Raw genomic sequence first — 18,677 nt, 5'->3', positions numbered from 1 at the left:
CAATGTTTACATTGTTGTACATTGTCGGACAATGTTTACATTGTTGGACATTGTTTACATTGTTCGACATTGTTTACATTGTTTACATTGTTTACATTGTTGGACAATGTTTACATTGTTGTACATTGTCGGACAATGTTTACATTGTTGGACATTGTTTACATTGTCGGACAATGTTTACATTGTTGGACATTGTTTACATTGTTGTATATGGGGACGGCGTGGCGCGGTTGGGAGAGTGGCCGTGCCAGCAACCTGAGGGTTTCTGGTTCGATCCTCACCTTCTACCAATTTTTCACGTCCGTTGTGTCCTTGAGCAAGACACTTCACCCTTGCTCCTGATGGGTGGTGGTTAGGGCCTTGCATGGCAGCTTCCGCCATCAGTGTGTGAATGTGTGTGTGAATGTGGAAATAGTGTCAAGCGCTTTGAGTACCTTGAAGGTAGAAAGCACTATACAAGTACAACCCTTTGTTTACATTGTTGTACATTGTTGTACTTGTTTACATTGTTGGACAATGTTTACATTGTTGGATAATGTTCACATTGTTGGATAATGTTTACATTGTTGGACAATGCTTACATTGTTGTACATTGTTTACATTTGTGTACATTGTTTACATTGTTTTACGTTGTTGGACAGTTTTAACATTGCTGGGCGATGTTTACATTGTTAGACATCGTTTACATTGTTGGACATTGTTTACTTTGTTGGACATTTTTTACATTGTTGTATATTGTTTACATTGTTGTACAATGTTTACATTGTTGTACAATGTTTACATTGTTAGACAGTTTTAACATTGTTGGGTGATGTTTACATTGTTGGGCGATGTTTACATTGTTAGACATCGTTTACCTTGTTGGACATTGTTTACATTGTTGGACATTTTTTACATTGTTGTACAATGTTTACATTGTTGTACATTGTTGGACAATGTTTACATTGTTGGACATTGTTGTACATTGTTTACATTATTGAACAATGTTTACATTGTTGGACATTTTTTACATTGTTGGGCGATGTTTAGATTGTTAGACATCGTTTACATTGTTGGACATTTTTTACATTGTTGTATATTGTTTACATTGTTGGACATTGTTTACATTGTTGGACAATGTTTACATTGTTGTACATTGTCGGACAATGTTTACATTGTTGGACATTGTTTACATTGTTGGACATTGTTTACATTGTTGGACAATGTTTACATTGTTGGACATTGTTCACATTGTCGGACAATGTTTACATTGTTGGACATTGTTTACATTGTTGTATATGGGGACGGCGTGGCGCGGTTGGGAGAGTGGCCGTGCCAGCAACCTGAGGGTTTCTGGTTCGATCCTCACCTTCTACCAACTTTGTCACGTCCGTTGTGTCCTTGAGCAAGACACTTCACCCTTGCTCCTGATGGGTGGTGGTTAGGGCCTTGCATGGCAGCTTCCGCCATCAGTGTGTGAATGTGTGTGTGAATGGGTGAATGTGGAAATAGTGTCAAGCGCTTTGAGTACCTTGAAGGCAGAAAGCGCTATATAAGTATGACCCATTGTTTACATTGTTGTACATTGTTTACATTGTTGGATAATGTTTACATTGTTGTACAATGTTTACATTGTTGTACATTGTTTACAATGTTGGACAATGCTTACATTGTTTTACATTGTTTACATTTGTTTACATTGTTGGACATTGTTGGACAGTTTTAACATTGTTGGGCAATGTTTACATTGTTAGACATCGTTTACATTGTTGGACATTGTTTACATTGTTGGACATTTGTTTACATTGTTGGACATTGTTGGACAGTTTTAACATTGTTGGGCAATGTTTACATTGTTAGACATCGTTTACATTGTTAGACATCGTTTACATTGTTGGACATTGTTTACATTGTTGGACATTGTTTACATTGTTGGACATTGTTTACATTGTTGTACAATGTTTACATTGTTGGACATTGTAGGACAATGTTTACATTGTTGGACATTGTTTACATTGTTGGACATTGTTTACATTGTTGCACATTGTTGAACAATGTCTACATTATTATACATTGTTTACATTGTTGGACATTTTTAACATTGTTGGACAATGTTTACATTGTTGAACAATGTTTAAATTGTTGTACATTGTTTACATTGTTGAACATTGTTTACATTGTTGGACATTTTTAACATTGTTGGGCGATGTTTACATTGTTAGATATCGTTTACATTGTTGTACATTGTTTACATTGTTTATATTGTTTACAACGTTGGACAATGTTTACATTGTTGACAATGTTTACATTGTTGCACAACAATGTAGTATGTCACTGCGCACCTGAGGACAAACCTGACTCCCCTATTCCATTATGGAAGGCTTAAATACCCATGTCCACACACACACACACACACACACACACACACACACACACACACACACACACACACACACACACACACACACACACACACACACACACACACACACACACACACACACACACACACACACACACACACACACACACACACACACACACACACACACACACACACATTCCAGCAGAGAGGCACTCAGGTTATTACAACCTCCCTCGGCCGTGCAGCACCTCCATGAAGAGACGTGTGTCACCTCCTCCTCTCACATTCTGCTGGGCTCATAATAAAAGAGCAGCAGCTAAGAGGGAGGTGACAAGGACACTGACACTGCTACACATCAGCAACACTATCCTCACCTACAGTACTCACATCCTCCATTACGCATACACTCAGCTATGTATATATATATATATATATATATATATATATATATATATATATATATATATATATATATATATATATATATATATACACACACAATATACATATATGCTGTATTTTAATGTTGTCATTATGGTGGTACTTAATGAATACTTAGGTCTACTACACAACTGTATTTTAATGTTGCCAGTGAAGAAACTGCAGGTGCTGCTGCTCAGGGTCGGATTTTCAGCGACTCTGCAGTGTGACACACACACACACACACTCTCACACACAGACACACACACACAGACACACACGCACGCGCACACACATGCAGGGCTGTATTTAATTGCAGTGAGAGTGGCGCTGCAGCAGCAGCAGCAATCAGTGAAGTCAAAGGGAAGAAGAGATGCAGGAAAAGAGGCTGCTGTGCGGCCAATAAGAGCCTGTCAGACACGCCTCAGGGAAAAGTGGCACTGAAACGACCCTATTGATTCTACGTCTCTTTCTCTCCGCCTGCGTCCTCATCTGTGATGACGACCGGGCTGCATGAGTAAAAAAAAAAACAAAAACGTTAGGCCGTCCCCAAAGTAACCTCCTGTTGCTATGGCAACGCAGTGAGCAAGCAGCGCTGGCTGCAAGATAAACCAGGCGGAGGCTAATTTGCCATATCAGCTCGATAAGAACTGGAAGAGAAGATTCCGGCCTGGATTTCAGCCTTGTAGTGAGGACGCATGCACGCGTTCACATTGATGATGATGATGATGATGATGATTACACGGCAGCCAGCACACACTAATCATCCATAATGAGGAGCTTTGTTGACATTTTGCTACTGTTTTTCCGCTCACTTTTGTAAACATAACACTCGGTGGGTCTCACCACGGGGATCCAAGGTGCGGCCCCGGGGGACATTTTTTGATGGCACATTCTGAGAATACTACTTCCAAAAAAAGGCATCATCATCATCAGCCGTTGTCAGTCCACTGCTGGACGAAAGCCTCAGCATGTTTCTGCCATAGTGAACAATCTCTCTTGGCGTACTCTTCATGCTGGTTAAAAAGGCATACAAAGTGAAATAAAAGAGCAAACATATTTAATTTTTAATATTATTTATTTTAATTTTTAACAATTTTGAGAATTTTAGTGGTATTTTTTGAAACTTTTATTGCTTAAAAAAAAAATTAAATAAAAAAAAATATATACTGTGTATATATATATATATATATATATATATATATATATATATATATATATATATATATATATATATATATATATATATATATATATATATATATATATATATATATATATATATATATATATATATATATATAAATTGAAATCAATATTGTTATGAATTATTGACCTATTTATGGCCTCAATTACTTCACATCAAATGTTCCACTTAGAATATTTTTTGGGTAAAATATTGCATATTTTGTGTTTTTACCATATAAAAGACATGTTTTCTTTGGGGAAAAAAAGGGCATAAAATTGTTGAAAGTTAAAAAATAATGTTTTGATGGCACATTCTGGGAATACTACTTCCAAAAAAAGGCATAAAAAGTGGAATAAAAGAGCACAGATATTTAATTTTTAATATTATTTATTTTAATTTTTAACAATTTTGAGAATTGTAGTGGTATTTTTTTTTACACTTTTATTGCTAAAAAAAATATATATATATATATATATATAAATTAAAATCAATGTTGTTGTGAATTATGGCCTCAATTACTTCACATCAAATATTCCACCTTGAATATTTTTGGGGTAAAATATTGCATATTTTGTGTTTTTACCATATAAAAAACATGTTTTCTTTGGAAAAAAAAGGGCATAAAATTGTTGAAAGTAAAAACAAAAATGCTTTGATGGCACATTCTGGGAATACTACTTCCAAAAAACGGCATAAAAAGTGGAATAAAATAGCACACATATTTAATTTTTAGTATATATTTTTTGAATTTTTAACAATTTTGAGAATTTTTGTGGTATTTTTTGAAACATTTATTGCTCAAAAAAGAGAAAAAAAAGAAAAATATATATAAATTGAAATCAATGTTGTTATGAATTATTGACCTATTTATGGCCTCAATTACTTCACATCAAATGTTCCACTTTGAATATTTTTGGGGTAAAATATTGCATATTTTGTGTTTTTACCATATAAAAGACATGTTTTCTTTGGGGGAAAAAAGGGCATAAAATTGTTGAAAGTTAAAAAATAATGTTTTGATGGCACATACTGGGAATACTACTTCCAAAAAAAGGCATAAAAAGTGGAATAAAAGAGCACAGATATTTAATTTTTAATATTATTTATTTTAATTTTTAACACTTTTGAGAATTTTAGTGGTATTTTTTGAAACTTTTATTGCTAAAAAAAAAAAAAAATTGTTTTTAAAATATATAAATAAATACAAAATTAAAAAATATATATATATAATTATGTATATATATATATAAATTGAAATCAATGTTGTTATGAATTATTGACCTATTTATGGCCTCAATTACTTCAAATCAAATATTCCACTTTGAATATTTTTGGGGTAAAATATTGCATATTTTGTGTTTTTACCATATAAAAAACATGTTTTCTTTGGGGAAAAAAAAAGGGCATAAAATTGTTGAAAGTTAAAAAATAATGTTTTGATGGCACATTCTGGGAATACTACTACCAAAAAAAGGCATAAAAAGTGGAATAAAAGAGCACAGATATTTAAATTTTAATATTATTTTTAACAATTTTTAGAATTTTTGTGGTATTTTTTGAAGCTTTTATTGCTAAAAAAATTGTTTTTAAAATATATAAATTAATACAAAATTAAAAATATATATATATATAATTATATATATATATATATATAAATTGAAATCAATGTTGTTATGAATTATTGACCTATTTATGGCCTCAATTACTTCAAATCAAATATTCCACTTTGAATATTTTTGGGGTAAAATATTGCATATTTTGTGTTTTTACCATATAAAAAACATGTTTTCTTTGGGGAAAAAAAAGGGCATAAAATTGTTGAAAGTAAAAAAAAAATGCTTTGATGGCACATTCTGGGAATACTACTTCCAAAAAAAGGCATGAAAAGTGGAATAAAAGAGCACACATCAAAAATGTTAATATAATTATTTTTTATTTATTTGTTTTTAACAATTTTGAGAATTTTTGTGGTGTTTTTTGAAACTTTTATTGCTCAAAAAAAAGAAAAAAAGAATTAAAATCAGTGTTGTGAATTATTTACATATTTTTGGCCCCAATTACTTCTCATCAAATATTCCACTTTGAATATATTTTCTGGGTAAGATATTACATATTTTCTGTTTTTGCCATATAAAAAAACATGTTTTCTTTGAAAAAAAATGGCATAAAAGAACCAAATTAAATAAACAAAAAAATAACAACTTATAATCGACATCTGAAGTTAGACTTAGACTTAGACTTAGACAAACTTTAATGATCCACAAGGGAAATTGTTCAACACAGTAGCTCAGTTACAATGATGGAAAGGACAATGCAGGTATAAATAGACTAATATAGCTATAAAAAATCTAACATATGTACGAATATATACATAATATGTGTACAGAGTAATTTATATACAGATATATTATATTATGTCTATAACATATATACAATATAAACCAATGACCATGTACAATATTACAGTATATACAGTCTATATGACAGCAGCAGCATAAAATGGAGAGTAGGTCCAGCAGGAAATAGAAAATAGACATTATAAACAAAGAGAAGTAGCTAACATGTCAGGTGTCAGGTAATAGGCAGATGTCATCTTTTGCTGTATGGCGAGTGATTATACAGCTGGATGGAGTGTGGAATGAAGGAGTTCTTGAATCGCACAGTGTGGGAAGGAAGTTGAAGGTGCTTGTTGGAGTATGAACTCCGCTGTCCCTTAATTGTCAGGTGGAGTGGGTGGGAAGGATTGTCCATGATGGTCAGCAGTTTGTCCAGTGACCTCCTGTCCCTCACTGACACAAACGCCTCCAATTGCGTGCCAATAGTTTGGCTGGCTTTCCGGATCAGATTATCAATCCGGTTTGAGTCCCTTTTGCTGGTGCTGCTCCCCCAACAAACCACTGCAAAGTACAGTGCACTGGCCACAACAGACTGATAAAAGATCTCCAACAGCTTGCTGCACACATTGAATGACCTAAGCTTCCTCAGGAAAAAGAGTCTGCTCATGCCCTTCTTGTAATCAGCTTTGCAGTTGTCCTTCCAGTCCAGTCTGCTGTTCAAGTGGACTCCCAGGTACTTGTACTGCTCCACTACTGCCACCTCCCGGCCCTGGATCTTGATGGGCTCCACCGGGGTCACTCTCTTCCTGAAGTCGATGACCAGCTCCTTGGTCTTGTCCACATTAAGGACCAGATGGTTCGCCTGAGACCACTCCACAAAGTCAGCGATCAGTGTCCTGTACTCCAATTCCCGTCCCTCTCCGATACAGCAGAGTCGTCAGAGTATTTCTGCAGGTGGCAGGACCTGGAACTATACTGGAAGTCTGAGGTGTACAGGGTGAACAGGAAAGGAGACAGGACGGTCCCCTGTGGAGCACCTACACCACTGACCACAGTATCCGACACGGAGCTCCCCAGTCGCACAAACTGGGGCCTGTCAGACAAGTAATCAGTGATCCAGGAGACAATGGATGAACTGACACCCATCCTGAGCAACTTGTCACTCATCAGAATTGGCTGAATGGTGTTAAAGGCACTGGAGAAATCAAAAAACATGATCCTCACAGTGCCCTTCCCACCATCCAGGTGAGAGTGAGCATGATGCAGCAGGTAGATAACAGCATCGTCCACTCCTACATGGGGCTGATATGCAAACTGTAGAGGATCCAGGGAAGGAGCCACCAGTGGCCTCAGCTGATCCAGCACAAGTCTCTCGAGGACCTTCATGACCTGGGACGTCAGGGCAACAGGTCTGAAGTCATTTGAGCTCGATGGGATGGGCTTCTTGGGCACCGGCACTATGCAGGAGGTTTTCCATAGCACTGGTATCCGTTCTAGCTTCAGACTCAGGTTGAAGATGAAGTGCAGGATCCCAGTTAGCTGAGCAGCGCAAGTCTTCAGGACCCAGGGGTTGACTCGGTCAGGGCCTGCTGACTTAGCTGGATTGACTTTCTCCAGCTGCCGTCTTACAAGTCCAGGTGTCAGACACACCGGGCTGGCTTTCTCAGTGGGGGTGGAAGTGGGGGAGGGGAGAGGGGGGGGGAAAAAACGGCTGTGGCAGGTAAAAGAGAAGGAGGGGGAGGTGGAGGTGTGAGAACAGGAGTAGTGGGGGGAGGGCCAGTAAGGGGTGCGTTGCTAAATCTGTTGAAAAACAAATTCAGCTCGTTGGCTCTATCTGCACCCCCATCCAGCAGTTTGGCTTTATTGTTGAAGCCTGTGATGGCCTTCATACCTTTCCAAACCTCACGAGTGTTGTTTTGTTGGAGTTTAGCTTCAAGCTTCCTTCTATAGGCATCTTTCCCTTCTTGAAGATTAACTCTGAGCTGCCACTGAATCCTCTTCAACTCGTCCCGATCACCAGATCTGAAGGCTCGCTTCTTTTTATTTAGCAGCACCTTTAGCTGGCTGGTGATCCAGGGCTTGTTATTTGGGTAACAGTGTACAGTTTTTGTCGGAATGATGGAGTCCTCACAGAAATTGATGTACTCAGTGATGCAGTCTGTGATTTTGTTGATATCTGTCCCGTGAGGCTTACACAGTACTTCCCAGTCTGTAGTCTCAAAGCAGTCTTGTAAGGCTATGCCAGCCTCAATGCTTCTCATTTGCACTGATTTAGTTGAGATGGGCTGCCTCCTCACAGCAGGAACGTAATGAGGTGTTAAAAGCACCAGATTATGATCAGACCGTCCCAAGGGGGGCAGGGCAGTGGCGCTGTATGCATCGTTTGAATTAGCATACAGTAGGTCCAGAGTTTTATTTTCCCGTGTTGCACAGTGCACATATTGATGGAAAGTGGGTAAAATACAGTCCAGAGAAACATGATTAAAGTCACCCGAAATGAGAATGAGGGCATCGGGATGTTTGGTCTGTTGCTCAGCAACAGCGGCGTGAATGGTGTCACAAGCAGCAGTTTCGTCAGCAGACGGAGGAACATACACTCCGATGAAGATTACAGAAGTAAATTCCCTTGGCAAATAATATGGCCAAATTCCAACAGCCAGTTGATCTAGAGACTTAAGTGTTGAAAGTAAAAACAAATAAAAATGTTGAGAATTTTTGTGGTATTTTTTGAAACTTTTATTGCTCAAAAAAAAAAATATATATATATATAAATATATATATAAATTAAAATCAATACATTTTTAACCATTTTGAGAATTTTTGTGGTATTTTTTGAAACTTTTATTGCAAAAAACAAATAATTAAAATCAATGTTGTTATGAATTATTGACCTATTTATGGCCTCAATTACTTCACGTCACAAATATTCCACTTTGAATATTTTTAGGGTAAAATATTGCATATTTTGCGTTTTTGCCATATAAAAAAAACATGTTTTCTTTTTATTTTAATTTCTTTGGATGGAAAAAAGGGCATAAAATTGTTGAAAGTAAAAAAAAAATGTTTTGATGGCACATTTTGAGAATACTACTTCCAAAAAAAAGGCATAAAAAGTGGAATAAAAGAGCACACATATTGAATTTTTAATATACTTTTTTAGAATTTTTAACAATTTTGAGAATTTTTGTGGTGTTTTTTTAACTTTTATTGCTCAAAAAAAAAAAAAAAAAGAATTAAAATCAGTGTTATGAATTATTGACATATTTATGGCCCCAATTACTTCTCATCAAATATTCCACTTTGAATATATTTTCTGGGCAAGATATTACATATTTTGTGTTTTTCCCATATAAAAAAACATGTTTTCTTTGACAAAAAATGGCATATAAGAACCAAATTAAATAAACATAAAAAACAACAACAACTTATAATCGACGGATACATCTGAAGTTGATCTAGAGACTTAAGTATTGAAATTAAAAACAAATTAAAAATGTGTGCTTAATTTTTACCAATTTTGAGAATTTTTGTGATATTTTTTGAAACTTTTATTACTCAAAAAAATAGTAATGAATTATCATCAATGTTGTTATGAATTATTGACCTACTGAAGGCCCCGATTACTTCACTTTAAATATTGCACTTTGAATATTTTGGGGGGAAATATTTCATAATTTGTGTGTTTGCCACAAAAAAACAGGGGTTTCTTTGACAAAAATGGCGTAAAATTGCAAAATTTGAAAAAAACATTTAAAAAAATCTAATGTAATTTCCCAGTGTGTGGCCCTCAGTGGACAAAGTCACGCCTGCTGTGACCTCAAAGAACCAGGAAAACCTGTCACACACACACACACACACACACACACACACACACACACACACACACACACACACACACACACACACACACACACACACACACACACACACACACACACACACACACACACACACACACACACACGTGTGCAGTGAGGTGTGATTTATGTTGGACACAGTGTTCTATGATGTGCATCATGATGGCACACACACACACACACACACACACACACACACACAGACACACACACACACTCACACACACTCTGGCAGGCTGTGTGCTGCACACTAGTGTGTGTGTGCGCACAATAGTGTGTGTTGGTGTGCAGGAGTCAATTGTGTCTCGCTGACTCCTGCAGATGTTTTTTTTTGGGGGGTGAGTTTTTTCATCCCACTTTGCAATGGTGTGCAGAATGATGAAGTTGCAGGTGACAACTAACTCTGATGTCACTGCACTCTTGGAGGTGACAACTAACTCTGATGTCACTGCACTCTTGGAGGTGACAACTAACTCTGATGTCACTGCACTCTTCACAGACACCTTGTCAAAGGACCAAGAGGAACAACCTCAGCTTTAACCCAAGTCAAAGATCCTTCATTGAACAGGAGCGCAGTTTTCAAGGACCCACTGTACAAACACCAGTCAAAGATCCTCTATATGACAGGAGTGCTTTTTAAGACCATTCTTTAAAACCAGAGTCAAAGATCCTCTATATGACAGAAGTGCTTTTTAAGGACATTATTTAAAACACAAGTCAAAGATCCTCTATATGACAGAAGTGCTTTTTAAGACCATTCTTTAAAACCCGAGTCAAAGATCCTCTATATGACAGAAGTGCTTTTTTAAGGACATTATTTAAAACACCAGTCAAAGATCCTCTATATGACAGAAGTGCATTTTTAAGGACTTTCTTTAAAACACAAGTCAAAGATCATCTATATGACAAGAGTGCTTTTTAAGGACATTATTTAAAATACAAGTCAAAGATCCTCTGTATGACAGAAGTGCTTTTTAAGGACATTATTTAAAACACAAGTCAAAGATCCTCTGTATGACAGAAGTGCTTTTTCAGGACATTATTTAAAACACAAGTCAAAGATCCTCTATATGACAGGGGTGCTTTTTAAGACCATTCTTTAAAACACAAGTCAAAGATCCTCTATATGCCAGGAGTGGTTTTTAAGGACATTATTTAAAACCCGAGTCAAAGATCCTCTATATGACAGAAGTGCTTTTTCAGGACATTATTTAAAACACAAGTCAAAGATCCTCTATATGACAGGAGTGCTTTTTAAGGACATTATTTAAAACACAAGTCAAAGATCCTCTATATGACAGGAGTGCTTTTTAAGACCATTCTTTAAAACCTGAGTCAAAGATCCTCTATATGACAGAAGTGTTTTTTCAGGACATTATTTAAAACACAAGTCAAAGATCCTCTATATGACAGGAGTGCTTTTTAAGGACATTATTTAAAACACAAGTCAAAGATCCTCTATATGACAGGAGTGCTTTTTAAGGACATTCTTTAAAACCCGAGTCAAAGATCCTCTATATGACAGAAGTGCTTTTTCAGGACATTATTTAAAACACAAGTCAAAGATCCTCTATATGACAGGGGTGCTTTTTAAGACCATTCTTTAAAACACAAGTCAAAGATCTTCTATATGACAGGAGTGCTTTTTAAGGACATTATTTAAAACACCAGTCAAAGATCCTCTATATGCCAGGAGTGCTTTTTAAGGACATTCTTTAAAACACCAGTCAAAGATCCTCTATATGACAGGAGTGCTTTTTAGGACATTATTTAAAACACCAGTCAAAGATCCTCTATATGACAGGAGTGCTTTTTAAGGACATTATTTAAAACACCAGTCAAAGATCCTCTATATGACAGGAGTGCTTTTTAGGACATTATTTAAAACACCAGTCAAAGATCCTCTATATGACAGGAGTGCTTTTTAAGGACATTATTTAAAACACCAGTCAAAGATCCTCTATATGACAGGAGTGCTTTTTAAGGACATTCTTTAAAACACAAGTCAAAGATCCTCTATATGACAGAAGTGCTTTTTTAAGGACTTTCTTTAAAACACCAGTCAACGATCCTCTATATGACAGGAGTGCTTTTTAAGGACATTATTTAAAACACCAGTCAAAGATCCTCTATATGACAGAAGTGCTTTTTAAGGACATTCTTTAAAACACAAGTCAAAGATCCTCTATATGACAGGAGTGCTTTTTTTAGGACATTATTTAAAACACCAGTCAAAGATCCTCTATATGACAGAAGTGCTTTTTAAGGACATTCTTTAAAACACAAGTCAAAGATCCTCTATATGACAGGAGTGCTTTTTTTTAGGACATTATTTAAAACACCAGTCAAAGATCCTCTGTATGACAGAAGTGCTTTTTTAGGACATTATTTAAAACACCAGTCAAAGATCCTCTATATGACAGGAGTGCTTTTTAAGGACATTCTTTAAAACAAGACTCAAAGATCCTCTATATGACAGGAGTGCTTTTTAAGGACATTCTTTAAAACAAGACTCAAAGATCCTCTATATAACAGGAGTGCTTTTTGGATCATTCTTTAAAACAAGAGTCAAAGATCCTCTATATGACAGGAGTGCTTTTTAAAGGACATTCTTTAAAACACGACTCAAAGATCCTCTATTTTACAGGAGGGCTTTTAAAGGCCATCTTTAAAACATGAGTCAAAGATCCTCTATATGACAGGAATGCCTTTAAGATCATTCTCAACTAAATGAAGTAAATACAAACTAAATGAAGAAAAAACCTCCTCTCTGAGCTGCCACCTTAGAGGAGTTTGCGTGTCCCAATGATCTTAGGAGCTATGTTGTCCGGGGGTTTCTATTCCCCCTAATGGGGTCTCCCAAAACAAACGGGTCCTAGGTGAGGGATCAGACAAAGAACAGCTCGAAGACCCTTATGGAAATGAAAGAACAAAGACTCCCCCTCTGGAGCCAGGCCCGTAGGTGGGCCACGATGGCGAGCGCCTGGTGGCCGGGCCTGTCCCCATGGGGCCCGGCCGGTCACAGCCCGAAGAGGCAACGTGGGTCCCCCCTCCAATGGGCTCACCACTCATGGGAGGGGCCATAGAGGTCGGGTGCAATGTGAGCTGGGCGGTAGCCGAAGGCAGGGCACTTGGCGGTCCGATCCTCGGCTACATGGCTCTTGGGACGTCGAACATCACCTCAGGAAGGAGCCTGAGCTAGTGTGCAAGGAGGAGAGGTTCCGGCTAGATATATAGTCGGACTCACTTCAACGCACAGCAAGGGCTCTGGAACCAGTTCTCTCGAGAGGGGCTGGACTCTCTTCCACTCTGGCGTTGCATGCAGTGAGAGGCGACGGGCTGGGGTGGCAATTCTTGTTTCCCCCCAGCTCAAAGCCTGCACGTTGGAGTTCAACCCAGTAGACGAGAGGGTAGCTTCCCTCCGCCTTCGGGTGGGGGGAAAAGTCCTGACTGTTGTTTGTGCTTACGCACCAAACAGCAGCTCAGACTACCCACCCTTTTTGGATTCCCTCGAGGGATTACTGAAGAGTGCTCCCCCGGGTGATTCCCTTGTTCTGCCGGGGGACTCTAAACGCTCATATTGGCAACGACAGTGAAACCTGGAGAGGTGTGATTGGGAAGAATGGCCGCCTGGATCTGAACCAGACTGGTGTTTTGTTATTGGACTGTTGTGCACGTCACAGATTGTCTATAACAAACACCATGTTTAAACATAAGGGTGTCCATATGTGCACTTGGCACCAGGACACCCTAGGCCACAGTTCCATGATCGACTTTGTAGTTGTGTCATCGGATTTGCGGCCTCATGTTTTGGACACTTGGGTGAAGAGAGGCGCGGAGCTTTCTACCGATCACCACCTGGTGGTGAGTTGGCTGCGATGGTGGGGGGAGGATGCCGGACAGACCTGGCAGGCCCAAACGTATTGTGAGGGTCTGCTCGAAACGTCCAGCAGAGTCTCCTGTCAGAGAGAGTTTCAATTCCCACCTCCGGAAGAACTTTGAACATGTCACGAGGGAGGTGCTGGACATTGAGTCTGAGTGGACCATGTTCCATACCACTATTGTCGAGGCGCTCAATTGGAGCTGTGGCCACAAGGTGGTTGGTGCCAGTCGTGGCGGTAATCCTGGAACCCGCTGGTGGGCACCAGCGGTAAAGGGATGCCGTCAAGCTGAAGAAAGAGTCCTATCGGGTCCGTTTGGCTCATAGGACTCCGGAGGCAGCGGACAGGTACCGACAGGCCAAGCGGTGTGTGGCTTCAGCGGTCGTGGAGGCAAAAACTCGGACATAGGAGGAGTTCAGTGAAGCCATGGAAAACGACCTCCGGATGGCTTCAAAGCGATTCTGGACCACCATCCGCCGCCTCTGGAAAAGGAAGCAGTGCACTGTCTATTCAGGTGTACTGGAGAGGAGGCTACGCCGGATAGTCGAACCTCGGATTCAGGAAGAACAGCGTGGTTTTCGTCCTGGTCGTGGAACTGTGGACCAGCTCCTTACTCTCGGCAGGGTCCTTGAGGGTGCATGGGAGTTTGCCCAACCAGTCTACATGTGCTTTGTGGACTTGGAGAAGGCATTTGACCGTGTCCCCCGGGAAGTCCTGTGGGGAGTGCTCAGAGAGTATGGGGTATCGGACAGTGCACTGCTTCCCTTACCGCCTCAGGAAAGGGAAGCAGTCTACACCGTGTATGGTGAAGATGGTGTTCTGCTGACCTCGACTGCGGATGTTGTGGATCGGTAGAGGGAATACTTCAAAGACCTCCTCAATCCCACCAACACGTCTTTCTATTAGGAAGCAGTGCCTGGGGCATCTGTGGTGGTTCTCCTATTTCTGGGGCTGAGGTTGCCGAGGTTGTTAAAAAGCTCCTCGGTGGAAAGGCCCTGGGGTTGAGTGAGATCTGCCCAGAGTTCCTTAAGGCTCTGGATGCTGTGGGGCTGTCTTGGTTGACAATACTCTGCAACATCGCATGGACATCGGGGGCGGTACCTCTGGACTGGCAGACCGGGGTGGTGGTTCCTCTCTTTAAGAAGGGGAACCGAAAGGGTGTGTTCCAACTATCGTGGGATCACACTCCTCAGTCTTCCTGGTAAGGTCTATTCAGGTGTACTGGAGAGGAGGCTACGCTGGATAGTCGAACCTTGGATTCAGCAGGAGGAACAGTGTGTTTTTCATCCTGGTCGTGGAACTGTGGACCAGCTCTATACTCTCGGCAGGGTCCTTGAGGGTGCATGGGAGTTTGCCCAACCAGTCTACATGTGCTTTGTGGACTTGGAGAAGGCATTTGACCTTGTCCCTTGGGAAGTCCTGTGGGGAGTGCTCAGAGAGTATGGGGTATCGGACTGTCTGATTGTGGCGGTCCGCTCCCTTAATGATCAGTGTCAGAGCTTTCCGGCAGTAAGTTGGACACGTTTCCAGTGAGGGTTGGACCCCGCCAAGGCTGCCCTTTGTCACCCATTCTGTTCATAACTTTTATGGACAGAATGAATGAACGCAGTCAAGGCGTTGAGGGGATCCGGATTGGTGGCTGCAGGATTAGGTCTCTGCTTTTTGCAGATGATGTGGTCCTGATGGCTTCATCTGGCCAGGATCTTCAGCTCTCACTGGATCGGTTCGCAGCCGAGTGTCAAGCGACTGGGATGAGAATCAGCACCTCCAAGTCCGAGTCCATGGTTCTCGCCCGGAAAAGGGTGGAGTGCCATCTCCGGGTTGGGGAGGAGACCTTGCCCCATGTGGAGGAGTTGAAGTACCTCGGGGTCTTGTTCACGAGTGAGGGAAGAGTGGATTGTGAGATCGACAGGCGGATCGGTGCGGCGTCTTCAGTAATGCGGACGCTGTATCGATCCGTTGTGGTGAAGAAGGAGCTGAGCCGGAAGGCAAAGCTCTCAATTTACCGGTCGATCTACGTTCCCATCCTCACCTATGGTCATGAGCTTTGGGTTATGACCGAAAGGACAAGATCACGGGTACAAGCGGCCCAAATGAGTTTCCTCCGCCGGGTGGTGGGTCTCTCCCTTAGAGATAGGGTGAGAAGCTCTGCCATCCGGGAGGAGCTCAAAGTAAAGCCGCTGCTCCTCCTCATGGAGAGGAGCCAGATGAGGTGGTTTGGGCATCTGATCAGGATGCCACCTGAACACCTCCCAGGTGTTTAGGGCACGTCCGACCGGCAGGAGGCCACGGGGAAGACCCAGGACACGTTGGGAAGACTATCACAGGGCCAACACAGATAGAAAGACAACATTCCCACTCACATTCGCACACTAGGGACCATTTAGTGTTGTCAATCAACCTATCCCCAGGTGCATGTCTTTGGAGGTGGGAGGGGCCTATCCCCAGGTGCATGTCTTTGGAGGTGGGAGGAAGCCGGAGTACCCGGAGGGAACCCACGCAGTCACGGGGAGAACATGCAAACTCCACACAGAAAGATCCCGAGCCCGGGATTGAATTTAGGACCTTCGTATTGTGAGGCACACACACTAAATACAAACTAAATGAAGAAAATATCAACTAAATACAAACTAAATTAAGTAAATACAAAATAAATACAAACTAAATGAAGAACATACAAACTAAATACAAACTAAATTAAGTAAATACAAAATAAATACACACTAAATGAAGATAATAAAAAATAAATACAAACTAAATAAATTACGAATAAAAGAAATACAAACTAAATGAAGAAAATACAAACTAAATACAAACTAAATTAACTAAATTAAGTAAATACAAAACAAATGAAGAAAAAAATAAATAAATACAAACTAAATGAAGAAAATACAAAAGAAATACAAACTAAAATGAAGAAAATACAAACTACAGTAAATACAAACTAATTTAAGTAAATACAAACTAAATTAAGTAAATACAAAATAAATACAAACTAAATAAAGAAAATAAAAAATAATTACAAACTAAATAAAGTAAAAATAAAATAAATACAAAGTAAATGAAGAAAATACAAACTACAGCAAATACAAGCTAAATTAAGTAAATACAAAATAAATACAAACTAAATAAAGAAAATAAAAAATAATTACAAACTAAATAAAGTCAAAATAAAATAAATACAAACTAAATGAAGAAAACACAAAATAAAGAAAAACTAAATAAAGAAAATACAAACTAAATTAAGTAAATACAAACTAAATGAAGAAAATACAAAAGAAATACAAACTGAATGAAGAAAATGTAAAAATATAAACTAACTGAAGTAAATACAAAATTAGTACAAACTAAATGAAGAAAATACAAACTAAATACAAACTAAATGAAGTAAATACAAACTAAATGAAGTAAACGCAAAATAAATAGTAAACCTAACACGCACACACACACACACACACACATTCCAGCAGAGGGTCCACATTGAGGAGAATACTAAAAATGAACATTTTAAAAAGTGATACATGCAAAAAAGGTAGACTAGCAGCAAGGTAACAACATCAAAGAGTAACAATAATAATAATAATAAATAAGACAGAATGAAAAAAAAGACTTTTGTCATCGTTCTGATTTAAAAAGACAAAATTCTTTTTTTATCAACCCTGCTTTGTTTTGTGTATTCTTTTCAAATAAACCTCTTCTTTTTTTCCATAACTGTTTTTTGGTCTCAATCCCTGCATTAGGCTTTTTTCTTTTTTTTTTACCGGTTGACATTTTCCCTCCTCCTCTCACGCCTCTGCAGACATATTGTTGTTGTTGTTGTTGTTGTTGTTGTTGTTGTTGTTGTTGTTTGCAGGAGGAGACCATGGACATGTCAACATTCTTCATCTCTCACCTTCAGCTTGGACTGACGCTGCTGGGCATGATCAACCGCCAGGGAGGACAATCCGGCCTCGGTCCTTTGCCTCCGTACAGTAAGTGTACAGTAAGTACAGTATAGGATGTTGACGGCAGGTCCTCCTCCTCACGTCTCTCCCGCCTGCAAACTTGTCTGTCAGCCTCGCAGCATCCTTCAAGACACTGCAGCTTCTCCTCTCCTCTCCTCTCCTCTCCTCCGCTCTGCTGACACGTCACCGCTGGGTCCTAGCGCCTGCCCCGTATGTGTGTGTGTGTGTGTGTGTGTGTGTGTGTGTGTGTGTGTGTGTGTGTGTGTGTGTGTGTGTGTGTGTGTGTGTGTGTGTGTGTAAGTGACAGAAACAAGCATGCTGCTAAGTGAGGACATTTTGCCTTTTCTTACTGCTTTAAGAGGATTAGTCAGGTCCAGGCTTGATTTTGGGTTGGAATTAGGATTGAGTTAAGACCACAGATTCAGAGCTTTAAGGTTAGCGCATATGTGTGTCTGTGTGTGTGTGTGTGTGTGTGTGTGTGTGTGTGTGTGTGTGTGTGTGTGTGTGTGTGTGTGTGTGTGTGTGTGTGTGTGTGTGTGTGTGTCCATAAAGGTGCTGTGCTACAGAGCAATCAGCTTGAAGAGGTGGAGAACAAAAGATGGGCTGATAGTGTGTGTGTGTGTGTGTGTGTGTGTGTGTGTGTGTGTGAGGATGACATCATCTCGCCATGCGCCCACCTCACCCCGTGACCCACTTTAGGCCCCAC

General features: G+C 39.5%; 1 protein-coding gene across 1 annotated transcript in view; it reads right to left on the bottom strand.

The window, feature by feature from the left end:
- The window catches only part of tmem91 (transmembrane protein 91), a 39,404-nt gene extending 21,263 nt beyond the window's left edge, over window positions 1-18,141 (bottom strand). Inside the window, exon 1 of the mRNA XM_062060927.1 lies at window positions 17,920-18,141. The gene's annotated coding sequence lies outside the window, so the exon portion shown is untranslated. The remainder of the gene's footprint in view (window positions 1-17,919) is intronic.
- Window positions 18,142-18,677: the final 536 nt, after the last annotated feature.

This window comes from Entelurus aequoreus, linkage group LG10 (assembly GCF_033978785.1).
Source record: "Entelurus aequoreus isolate RoL-2023_Sb linkage group LG10, RoL_Eaeq_v1.1, whole genome shotgun sequence".
In the NCBI taxonomy this organism is placed as follows: Eukaryota; Metazoa; Chordata; class Actinopteri; order Syngnathiformes; family Syngnathidae; genus Entelurus; species Entelurus aequoreus.
Note: the sequence above shows the minus strand (reverse complement) of the source record. Positions and strands in the feature narration are given on the sequence as shown.